Source organism: Hibiscus syriacus, unplaced genomic scaffold, assembly GCF_006381635.1.
Source record: "Hibiscus syriacus cultivar Baekdansim isolate YM2019G1 unplaced genomic scaffold, ASM638163v2 tig00109945_pilon, whole genome shotgun sequence".
Lineage (NCBI taxonomy): Eukaryota > Viridiplantae > Streptophyta > Magnoliopsida > Malvales > Malvaceae > Hibiscus > Hibiscus syriacus.
Window position 1 is genome coordinate 559975 of NW_024062535.1, and position 13766 is coordinate 573740.

At 35.6% G+C, this 13766-nt stretch overlaps 1 pseudogene; it reads left to right on the top strand.

The window, feature by feature from the left end:
- The first annotated feature begins 1975 nt into the window (after positions 1–1975).
- LOC120210909 lies at positions 1976–6604 on the top strand (annotated as a pseudogene).
- The last annotated feature ends 7162 nt before the right edge of the window (positions 6605–13766 follow it).

Consider the following 13766-nt stretch of genomic DNA (forward strand, 5'->3'; position numbering starts at 1 on the left):
AGATAATAATATATAACATATCATATATAAAATATATATTATATATATATATATATATATATATATTTGTATAAATTATATGTAGATAAATACAATAATATAGCTCAACAAACAGGTGGTGGTCAAAATGTAAAAAAAAAAAAAAATCCAAAATTAAATAGGTAATAGACTTTATTAATGACTATGGGATGAAATTACAAAATTCGAGGGACTTAAAATGAAATTAACTCATATTCAAAAAATGCTTCCCCAGCCCTTCCCAAAACGATGTTTTACATGTGGCATATAAGGGAAAATCCAAAGCCTAACCAACCATCTCACTTTCATTCCCCATTTTTTTTCAATTAACCCAAAATGAGAGTAAAAAACGCTTATCATTTCTCTCTAGCTACTCGATGCCAAAAAAGTAACCCAAAGGCTGGCCACCGCAAATCGGTGACGCCGGTCAAACCCGAAACTTTCCTCACCTCCTCCTAAATAACCATAACCCTAAATCATGAAAACAAAGCCTTTCAACCTTAACCCCTAAACCCAAAACAAACCCCTAACCTAAAAGGTAAGAGTTTACCTTTGGGGTGAGGCTAGATTGGCTCCGATGAGATTATAGTAGTCGGATCTTGCTAAGGGCGAGCCTTTCTCCCTTTTTTGTTGTTTTTTTTTCCGAACATAGTTTTATTTAAATCTTCTTCTTGTTTGATATGTGCTTCTTGTTGTGGTGTTTGATCTGCCTGTTGGTTTTGCTTGGTTCATTCTTTTTTTCGCAGGTTAAATCCTTTTATAGAACCTCCCAATGCTCCTTTCGGATTGGTCGGAGGGAGGGTCTCCCTCTGAGTCATCGATCTATGGAGGTGGCCAACTAGGGGCGGCTAGGTGTATTTAATGCGCCCAGCTCTTTTGGGATCTAGTCGGTGACATCGACTTCGGTGGTTTGGGTTGAGGCAAAACCCTATCTTTTTTCGATCTGGACCATTGGATGGGTCTAGATCTGACGCCTGAGGTGATGCGACGCATGGCTAAGGGTTGTAAACCTAGCTATTGATCTCATCTGGGCCGTTGGATTGGCTACAAATCCAACGGTTCCAGGCTTCTGGTAGTGCTGGACAAAAGTATGAAACCCTAACGGGTTTGTTCACTTTGGGTTGCAGCATTGGGCTTCAAGTTAGTTGTAATTGGGCCTTGAAAGGGCTCCTACTGGGTCGACTAGTGAGCTTGAATGGGACTGGGACCCGAATTGGACTTGGATCTTGGACCATTGGACTTGGACTTGGATGACCTGAACCCTGGACCTGCAATATAATAATAAAATAATAATAATAATAATAATATGAAAACTATATTTATTCTATTCATAATCATAAATATAATAATAATATTATTTTTATATATATATATATATATATATATATATATAATATATATATTTAAACTATATTTATATATTTTTCAAATTATATTTTATATATAATTATAATATTATATAAAAATAACCAAACTAAATAAATAAATAAAAAATAAAAAAAAAGAAAAAACAAAAAGAAACTCGGATGAAACACGTACATTTAGGTTTACAATAAAAAAGTTATTAATTATAATTTTACTTATAACTAAAAAATTATAAATAATGTAAGTTTTATTTAATTTAAAATATTATTATGTTAACCTAAAATATATATTTTTAAAAATGTTCGATTACAATCATTTATACCTTTCTCTAATCATATATTAACAATATATATTTTATAGTCTAAGAAATTACATGTAAACAAAAAGTAAATAAAAAAGGGTTAAAGGTAGGAAAAAAGTGGAAGGTGAAGAATGTTAACCACTTACCACATGTAAGTGGACGTGTGGGTCCCATGAAGCACTTACAAGTCCCTCCACCACCTTATAAAATGGCTGCACCCTCTCGTTACCTTCCATTACACACAACATAGATCAGCTTTCATTTTATCTGCCACAAGAAATCGACTTGAAAATGGGAAGTGCAGGCGACTATGAGAGCCAGCGCCGTGTACCTGTTCCTCCTTCAAAGCCATTCCTCAGGTCTCTACGAACAAATCTCAAGGAGACTTTCTTCCCCGATGACCCTTTTAAGCAGTTCAAGAATCAGCCTGTTCCCAGGAAGCTTCTGCTTTTATTACACTACTTTGTACCGATCCTCGAATGGGCTCCTCGTTACACTTTCGACTTCTTCAAGGCCGACTTGATCGCCGTATCACCATTGCTAGCCTTGCTGTTCCTCAGGGATAAGCTATGCAAACTTGGCTACCATTCCACCCATTATCGGACTTTGTAACTTCTTCAATCCCTTCCTCTTATTAATCATTAAAATTTACGTGTTTTCAGTTGCGTTGCATTTATCGTGATTGCGATTTTATGTTATGCAACGGACGTTATTTCGATAGCGAACCGTTATTTAATCTTTGTGAATGTACATATTTTGTATATTTTTTAGCTCCTCTTGATTTGCAGATTCAAGCTTTGTTCCTCCACTGGTATATGCCACGTTGGGGAGCTCCAGAGATTGGCTGTGGGGACTGTGGCCGTCGCGTCGCTTCTAATCTTCAATGCTTGGGAAGGTGGTTAGCCCTACTGAGAATCCCAAGGAATATGTTCAGTTAGTCTTCACCGTACTTTCTTTGTGGTCTGTTCCAAGCTTCCCTGGCATCTAAGGTATAATCAAATTATTAATTTAATGAGTAAAGTACACCGATTTATAGTATTACTCTGTTGAGTTCTCCAATTAAAAAAATTACAAAATAGTCACATGACTATCATATTCCAAACTCCGTCATTTTTATTAAAAATTGGCGATGCTGAGATGGCCTTAACCTGTTGACTAGGATATGATAAAATCTGAACTCATAATTTTTAGTTGTATTGTGGAGAATATTGTTTATTATGTCGTCGAGCCAGTCTTTGAAAGCAACAACGGTGTCAGTAGAAATTATGAAAATATGTTTTTATATCTTAGTTAACAATTTAATATCCAACTCATACGGACATCAATTTTCTGACGAAAATGACACTTTTGGATCATGAATAGTCAGATGATCATTTTGTGACTTTTCATAGTTGAGGGACTTAACAAAATCTATAGTTGAGGTACCATTTTATAATTTTCAATAATCATGAGACTAAATAAATGAATGCTCTATAGTCAGGACCATACTTTACCCTAATTTAATTACTAATCATTGGTTGATTTGTTGTGCTAGGTAAATAATGGGTAAAGTTATGACTAAGTTTATGTTTGTCAAAAATGTTGTAGACTTGGATTCATGGTGGACTTTCTGTCACATGCAACCATAGTGGGATTTATGGGTGGAGCAGCTACCATTGTGTGTTTACAACAACTGAAAGGAATACTTGGCTTAGTTCATTTCACTCACGAGACTGATCTTGTTTCCGTTATGCGCTCAGTTTTCAGCCAAATTCACCAGGTTCAATTTATTTTAATTTACTCAATATTTTTTGTTATCGGAAAATAGTTGATTCTATTTGTGAAATTGCAGTGGAGGTGGGAGAGTGCTGTTCTCGGCTGTTGTTTCCTTTCCTTCCTTCTCCTCACAAGATACTTTGTGAGTGCTTCCTTATTTATCTCCTCTTTTGCATCTATTATTCACTAGTTAATTCTTTCCTTGTACCATTTTGTTAAAAATATAAAGGATTACTCCCTCGGTCTCATAATTTGTGTCCGATATTGACTATGCACATAATTTTAGGAGATATATTTGATCAAAGGAAATGAAAAATTATCCTAGAAGGTAATTAATAGATTTGACATATTTGTTTTGATAGGTGTAAAAGAGTGAGACATATAAGGGTAAAAAATAAAATATGTGTTGTTTGTTGACTTTTATAATAGTATATTTTGAATGAAATAATTTTAAAAATCAAAAGAGACACATTTAGTGAGACGGAATGAGTATTACAATTAGCATGGTGACTGCTCCAACAGTGTATACACGGAGAAAAAGAAAAATCAACGCTTGGTAATATTCTTTAATTCTTGGGTAAAGTACACAAATGGTCTCCAATTATAAAGTGTTGCTTTGTTGAGTCTTTGATTGTTAAAAATTACAAAATGGTCTCTTGACTATAGGGCGTTGTTTTTTGGAGTCCATCGACTATTAAAGTTGCAAAATGGTCACTGACTATCACATGTTCCTTTCCGTTAGAAAATTCACGGTCGTCTGAGCTAGACATTAATATACTCATTGGAATATGAAATCATATTTTAATGGTGTCTACTGACACCATTGTTGCTTTCAAGCATTGGTTCAATGACATAATATTTCAGCATTGACTCGACGACATAATATAAACGAATAGTCAATTCACAAAATACAACTCAAATGGTTCTGATAATATTTTATAACATCCTAGTCAACAAGTTAACGTCCAACTCAGACGTCCGCCAATTTTTTAAGATAAAAGGAAGAGTTTGGAATATATAATCGAGTGACTATTTTGTAACTTTAGATAGTAAGAGGACTCAATAAAATGTCTTATAATCGAGACCATTTTATAATTTCTAATAGTCGAGAGATCATTTTATAATTTTTAATAGTCAAGAGATTCAACAAGACAAAATCCTATAGTTGGAGGACTATTTGTGTGCTTTACCCTTAATTCTTTTATATTTTAAATTTTATAATTAATATTAATAAAATTATATTTCAATCCCCTGAAATAATAAAACTTCCGTAAAATCCTTTTAGAAATAATAAAATTATACATTAGATTAATAATAAAATTATTATCTTTAAAATTATAATTTATTTCTCATACTCCAAGTTCCTTCCTTTAGACATTAAATTTTACGTTCATATAAAGCTGTTGGATGCGTTGATTCCATGTAGAGCAAGAGAAAGGCGGCTTTCTTTTGGATAAACGCCATGGCACCGCTCACCTCAGTTATTTTGGGAAGCCTTCTGGTTTATCTGACGCATGCAGAAAAACATGGAGTTCAAGTGGTCTGTCTCTCTTTACCTATGCAGGGTGATATTAATGGATAAGCATGAATTAAATTGTGATGTGGTTAATTTTTTGTTGTATTTACTGTTATGATGAAATATCAGATATTACTACCGATATCATATTTATATAATAGTAATTTCAGATAGTTATGTAACGGCCGTTATTCCAATATCGGATCTCTATTTAATTCTTTGTGGATAAGTAGTACTAAATATGGAAAATTTTGTTGGTTTTCTGCCCAGATTGGGCACTTGAAGAAAGGGTTAATCCACCGTCTGCAGCCGACCTGGCGTTCCAGTCCCCCACTTGATGGCGGCTCTGAAACAGGAATCATCATCGGCATCATTGGCCTTGCTGTTAGTCATCTTGTTTTCCCTTGCGTGATAAATTTGATAATATTAAAAAATTTGAGCATTGCTGATTGTGATAAAATATACAGGAAGGAATTGCAGTGGGAAGAAACCTTCGCCATGTTCAAGAACTATCACATTGACGGTAACAAGAGATGATAGCCTTTGGGATGATGAACATTGCTGGCTCCTGCACCTCCTGCTACTAACTGCAGGACCGTTTTCTCGAACCGCCGTGAACTTCAACGCCGGTAGCCGAAGCGCAGTCTCGAACATTGTCATGGCAACGGCTGTGATGTTCACTTTGTTATTCCTAACACCATTGTTCCATTACACTCCTCTGGTGGTGCTTTCCTCTATAATCATAGCTGCCATGCTCGGCCTGCTCGACTACGAAGCCGCAATTCACCTCTGGAAAATAGACAAATTCGACTTCTTCATCTCTTGGGGGCATATCTAGGTGTCGTCCTCGGAAGCGTGAGATTGGTCTAATCATCGCAGTAAGCACGCTTAAATCTTTGCCTACTCGCTAAGCTAACAAAAATATTAATGTATAACCATGGATGCAGATCACTGTCTCCTTGCTAAGGATTATTCTCTTCGTTGCGAGGCCGAGAACAATCGTTCTCGGTAATATCCGAACTCCGGGATCTATACAAGTATGGATCAATACCCTGTAGCCAACAGTGTTCCTGGGATTCTCATACTTCAGATTGATGCCCCTATTTACTTTGCCAATGCAAGCTATCTAAGAGAAAGGATTTCGAGATGGATTTTCAAAGAGGAAGGAAGGTTGAAATCTGAAGGAGAATCAAGCTTACACTATGTCATAATAGATTTGAGTGTAAGTAAAGAAGATGAATGTCAAAGTCTTACGAAATATATATACGATATTACTTCTAACATTCCAGGAAAATTTATTTTTACAGCCGTTGGTAGCATTGACACTATTGGCATTAGCATGCTCGAAGAACTCTTGAAGATGTCGATAGAAAAGGCCTACAGTATAACGTATTTCTGCCACATTTCAGTTCTTAAGCATTGTTCTGTCGTCCCTACTTGTTAGCTTAAATGAATATTTTCACCATTGATTTGATCAGCTTGCACTGGCTAACCCACGAAGCGAGGTGATGAAGAAGCTAGACAAGTCGAAGCTCATCGACAAGATCGGGCAAGGATGGATCTTCTTGACAGTAGGAGAGGCCGTCTCATCATGTAATTTGCTACACACATGCAAGTCCACTCGTGTTGCACAAGTTAACAATGTCTAAGCGTCTAGTACTAAATAGAAATATATATATATTGTCATAACCTTTTTTTTTTTTATAAAACTTTTTTTTATCATTATTAAAAAAAATTATGATTTTTATTTTTAAAAATGTGACAATTTTGAATTTATTTGAGAATTAGATTGAAAAAGGGAGTCGCCATCGACCTTTGAGGTAAGTCGAATACCTAAGAACATGTTTTTTAATTTAAAAAATAATTTTAAGGAAAATCATTTTTATAAGAATACAGTCTGCGTTATCAGAAGAAAATTTAGGGGGTTCGGAAGTGGTTACGTCTGTGGAAAAGATAAACATCCACACGCCCAAAATCGTACTTAGTCGCTATATATCGTCATAAATGGTAGAACTTAAGTTTGAATCAGAAGTAAAAATAGATCTATTTATTGAATATTGTTTAAAATAATAGAAATACTTCACTTGGTAAGAAATCTCAAGATTTGCAATCCTTCAACGGGAAAGTTATCTCATCTATTTCTCATCTAAAAGTATATTCATCTTTGAATTACCACCAAATAATATCGACATGAGAGAAAATAAAATATGCTTAATTTATCTAAAACATGTTCGTTAATAAAACCATAAAAACCACCATAATAAATAAAATTATAAAAATAGAAAAATAAATTATGATCTATTTATTGAATATTAGTTAAAATAAAAAAAAAAACCCTTTTCTCAACAAGAAATCCCGAGATTTGCATCCTCCGTCGGGAAAGCTACCTCGTCTATTTCTTACTTGTAAAGAATATTCTCTTTAAATTAAAAAATAATATCGAAAATTGACATAAAATGCATCATATTTTATTTTTCCAAAACATACATCACTCATATTAAGATTCATGAAGAAATAAAATAAAGATTAAAATTTAAATATTAAACAATATGAACATCAATAAAATAACAAAAAATAGAATAACAATAAAAATAATATCTAATAAGCTCGTAAAGGAAGAATTTTGCGTTTTTTTTTTTATTCATATCTCTGTTTGAACGTCGTAAGGATTGCATCACTTCGCCAAGTGATACTTTTCACGTCCGTTCTATAAAAGACAGTGTTCTTGAAAAGTACTCGAATAAATAAATATCAATACCGTTACAGAATACATTCTACTTAAACATAGAATAACAATAAAAATAATATCTATAAGCTCGTAAAAGGAAGAATTTGCGTTTTTTTATTTATCATATTGTTTGAACGTCGTATAGGATTGCATCACTTCGACCAAGTGATACTTTTCACGTCCGTTCTATAAAAGACAGTGTTCTTGAAAAGTACTCGAATAAATAAAATATCAATACCGTTTACAGAATACATTCGTCATACTTAAAACATTCCATGAATCTAATTAAAACGAGTAACATAAATAAAAGTTAACACCCTATAATTGCACCACATTAGTATTAAATAACTATAGTATGTATATTATAATCACAAAACATTCAAGGGCATAAAAAATTGCATGGTTTGAACTGGAATAACACAACTAATATGAAACTAGATGATAAAAATATTAAATTAAAATAATGAATATTACAGGGGCGTAAAGTATAATAATATCACCAATTACCAACACTATGCAAGAATGAGGACTAAAATAAACTTAAGAGAAAATTTAAGCCCGAATCATACATTAATCTAATTGAACCAAGAGCCAACAATGAAGGATCGAAATGAAAATAAGGCAGCAGATAACCAAATCATAAATATTATCAAAACTATAACTAAAACAAATATGGACTAAAATAAAAACAAGCAAGTTTGAAGACTAAAGCTTTAATATCAACAAGGTCCATTAATATACATACAAGAGTCAAAATAAAATGAATCATAAAACATCAGCTAAAATGGTTACTAAACCCAAAACATTTCACAGAATAAAAAGTGACTATAACGGGAATGCTAAGACTTCAAGGATCGAATCAAAAGAACGTGATTTCATTCAATAACCAAATGTAAGTCTTATAAATGAACAGGGACTTAACTGTGATTTACGCCCAAATAGTGAAAACACGCGTGAGATCATAAAATAACAAGGACCCATACTGCTAATATCCCTAAATTAGTGACTAGAATAACATGGAAATCCTAAAGTTAGGGGACCTATACGTAATAGACCCATTATTAGGTGACTGAAACATAAAACATGTTAAAGATCAAAGGGCCCTAATGATTTACCCAAAAATTTCAATATGAAATTACTTCTCCCCTTTCTCTCATTCTACCCGAGATTTCCTAAATCCCTAGCCCCCCTATTCTTCTCGTCTCACACCCTACACAGCAGCCGGCTCACCAAAGAACCGAAGCAGTTCCGCCGCCTCGGCCACCCTACATGGGTGGCCATTCTAACTCCGACCAGGCCTTTCAACCTAGGAGAACACCACGAAAATAGCCCCTAAATGCGATTCAAGACACCTCTTGGACGTGGGTCAAACTACAAAACAACCACCATACAAGGTGGTCCGGCGACCCAACTCAACTCTCACTAACCTATCAACTCCCCGACGACGGTGTTACCCGATAAACCCCCACGGCAGCCAGGTAAGCTAACACCCTAATCATGGATTATTTATTTATTTTAGCATGGAAATAGCATCGATTCAAGAAACGAAATGAACTACATTCTACTTCTAGTTGTATTCTAGGAATTGAATGAATAAATTGGGATATAAGATACTAGAATACCTTTAAGAATTTTTTGGTGTTGTTCTTTTGATTCCCAGTAAAAAAAAAAATTACTGCTGAGAAATTTTCATTTTGATTGCTGATAATTTTTTTTTTTGATTTCTGATAAAAAATGTTGTTATGTTTGTTGATTTTTCGGGTTTTATACCCTTACAAAAATATAAAACAGAAAAAAGTTTGGTTGGTCCTTTCACGTTCGGTGTTGCCAGGCTTTAGAGGTAAGGTTGGCCTGTTGATGGCAGAGCATGGTCACGTATGGTGACCGGCATGGAGCTAACACATCATGGTGACTGGAGCAGGGCATGGTGTGAGTTGTTGGTGGCAGAGAGGTATGGCACGGGATATGGTGACTGGCAGAAACCAGCTCTGGACCGGGTCGGATCCCCCTTTGGGTCGGGTCTTGGATAAACTGTTGGGTCACTTCTTGGATGGGCTGATAATTTCTTGTAATGGGCTTGAATGATGGGTTTCAGTTGGGTCACTGGTTGGCCTGCAAGCATGTAACAACAAAATTAAATAAAATAATAATAATAATAATAAATAAAAAGACCCGGACAAAAACGAGTGTCTACAGCTGCCCTCTTTGCGCATTCTTGTGTTAACAAGAATAGGGTAAGACGAGACAACACGTTTTTGTCTGGTTCTCCCCTTTTCCATAGAAATTGGATAATGCTGGTTGTTGGGGACGACACTGCTCATACGTGATGCAGAGTTTGGGTCATCTAAGGGTGACATGGTTCCTACGTGATGAGGATATCTAAACAGGGGATGACACTGCTCATACGTGATGAAGAGTTCTTGGCCATCTTTAGGAAAGGTGATAACTTGGTTCCTACGCAATGAGGACAACTGGTTATCTAGGGGTGACACGACTCCTACGTGATGAGGAGATCTAATCAGGGGATGAAACTGCTCATACGTGATGAAGAGTTCTTGGCCATTTTATAGCGATAACATAGTTCCTACGTAATGAGGCCGGCTGGTTATCTAATGTTGACGTTGCTCCTACATGATGAGGAGATCTGGTCAGTTGATGTTAACTGATTCATTGCTTTGCTAATGAAATAGATCTTAAAAACCCTGTTAAAAAAATGGTCATATGACATGATTTCATGTTGTCAATATGCTCTAAGAATGATCTAAATGCATGTTTAAAGGGTTATGCTCAGTTCGATCCTGGCATTGGGAATCTCTCATGCTCTTTGATCGGAATATGCGATATTTATGCGTTTATCCATGCCTGGTTACTTTCTTGACCTCTCATTAAATATTCTTTGACTTGGTCCCTCCGATCTACCCCGAGAGAGTTTATCTTGCCTCTTTGATTCTTTGGTCATTGATTGATTTTTCAGAGAAAATTCATTCAGAATGGCCTCTCCTTGTTGCATGCCTTTAAATTGGGACTTCTTTGCTTGGGAAAAGTATGATTATGTTGAAACTGATTTCTTTGATTTAAACCTTTTTTTTCATGATTTGTTTAATGATTGATGGGAGCGTGTCTTTGTATGTGCTCTCTGGTGAACACCTGTTTCAAATCCCCATACTGACACTTTTCAGAGTAAGGCATAATAATCAATAGTTTGGTGAATATACAAGGACAATGAATCAAATTTGACAAGTTTCATGGAAAAGAGGCAATGAGAAATTATAATCTTTTGGGGACAAGAAACAAGTAAGTTCAAAGGAAGATCAAAGGACAAATATAGTGAATATCAAATGCTGAATCCTTTTACTTCTTCACCCCAAATCTTTCTTGAAAGTTGACATGTGTTTCGAAGATTCAGATCGTACAAAAGATGTGTGAGCATGAGAGTCTTTTCCTGAACTGTCAGGCTTCCGAGGGAATCCGCCATTTCAACTTCTGGCTATTCGAGCCGTCCATTACGGATTTTCAACTCGAATCCTCCTTTGGTTTCAAGACGCCCATTTTGGGTTTTCATCTTGAACCCTCCTTTATTTATTTTTTCATTTTTTTTCATTTTCCTTTTTCTTCTTTTTTCATTTTTCCATCATATTTTCATTTTTTTTCCTTTATGTTGCAACAATGAGCTGGCATTTCTTATACTCATCCGAATAGGCATCATTCGAGATGATCATCGGCCTTAAACATAGCTGCCAACGTAGCCAAGGCATCTGCCATTTGATTTTCTTCACGAGGAGATAAGTAAAAGAAATTTCTTCAAACTCTTTGATCAACTCCATCACCAAGTTCTTGTATTCTATCAACTTGGAGTCTCGAGTCATCCATTCCCCGCGAAGCTGATAAATAACCAGAGCAGAATCGCCGAATACTTCCAGGCTTTTAACTTTGCGCTCAATTGCAGCTTGAATACCCAAGATACATGCTTCATATTCTGCCATATTGTTAGTGCATTCAAAGGCGAGTCTACTAGTAAAAGGATAATGATCTCCCTCAGGTGAAACTAGTATTGCCCCAATTCCATGTCCCACAGCATTAGAAGCGCCATCGAAGTTCATTTTCCATGCTTCATTTTTCGGAGTATCTTCTTCAGTAACAAATATACATCAAGTCCTCATTCGGAAAATCAAATTTACTGGATCATAGTCTTCTAATGCTCTGCTTGCCAGGAAATCTGCAATAGCTTCCTTTAACTGATTTCTGGTTCATGTAGACTATATCAAATTCGGACAACAACATTTGCCATCTCGCCATCCTTCCAGTTAGAGCCGTTGATTCCATCAGGTACTTTAACGGATCCAGTCTTGATATCAACCAGGTAGTATGATACAACAAATACTGTCTCATCCTCTTAGTAGTCCATACTAAAGCACAACAGCTTTTCGATAGAGAGTATCGAGTCTCACAGTCAGTGAATTTCTTACTGAGATAGTAAATAGCTCGTTCTCTTCTTCCAGTTTCGTCATGTTGGGCCAACACACATCCCATTGACTTCTCAAAGACAGTCAAATATAAATCAATGGTTTGTTTGGGATTGGTGGCATCAAGACAGGAGCATTAATTAAGTAACCCTTAATTCTATCGAAGCATTCTTGGCAACTATCATCCCATTCTCCTGGGTTTCGCTTTCTCAGTAATCGGAATATTGGATCACATTTCTCGGTCAACTGAGAGATGAATCTGGCAATATAATTTAACCTCCCAGAAAACCTCGTACTTCTTTTTGCGTTCTAGGGGGAGGTAATTCCAAAATTGCTTTGACTTTATCAGGATCTATTTCTATCCCATTCTCACTGACTAAATCCCAATAAACTTCCCTAAAATAGCTCCAAATGTGCACTTGGTTGGGTTAAGCTTGAGCTGGTATTTTCTTAATCTTAAAAACAGCTTCCTTAAGACTTTTACATGTTCTTCTTCGGTTTGTGATTTAGCAATCATATCATCCACGTACACTTCTATCTCCTTGTGCATCATATCGTGGAACAACGTAACCATTGCTCTTTGATATGTTGCCCCGGCATTTTAAGTCCGAAGGGCATCACCTTGTAACAAAATGTACCCCATTGTCACAAAAGTTGTCTTTTCCATGTCTTCTGGGTCCATCTTAATTTGATTGTAACCTGAGAAACCATCCATGAAAGAGAAAAGAGCATGACCAGCCGTATTGTCAACCAAAGTATCGATGTGTGGGAGTGGAAAATTATCTTTGGGGCTCGCTCGATTGAGATCCCGATAGTCAACACACATCCGAACTTTTCCATATTTCTTTGGAACCGGCACTATGTTTGCTACCCATTCAGGGTATTTGACCACTTGTAAAAATCCAGCATCGAATTGTTTCTTCACTTCTTCCTTGAATTTTAATAGCATATCCGGTCTCATCCTTCGAAGTTTTGCTGAACAGGCTTGCATTCTGGCTTTATTGGTAGCTTGTGCATCATAATGTCAGTCTCTAACCCCGACATATCTTGATAAGACCAAGCAAACACATCTCTATATTCCCGAAGAAGGCTTATAAGACCCTCTTCTTTTTTGGTGAGAGTGAAGTGCCAATTTTAACCTCCTTTATATCCTCTTCTGTTCCCAAATTTATTGTTTCAGTTGTCTCTTTGTGGGGCAATATTTGTCTATCTTCTTGCTCCATCCTTCTAACAAGCTCAGAGTTTAACTCACATTCCTCTTCATCTTTATAACCCTCAGATTCTCGAGACATATGTCATTTTCAAAATCAATTTGTGGTTCAAGTATCATTACTCGAACAGTTGATATCTGAAGACCTGCGAATCAAAAAGGAGTATATTTGGCTATGGACAAAAATTTTATCTAATATTTATCAAGAGAATAATTATCAATAAAGAATAAAGAATATTCAAGAAAGAATAAAATACTTGCTAAGATTAGAATGAAAAGAGAACATCGTTTCATTAAAGCAATGACAAATAACAATTTGTCTTTTACAAAAGCCCTATTATATTTGGGTCAAAAGGAGACAGATTTGTTATTATGCATTACTTTGAAGAGTGCTTATAGAAACACAGGGA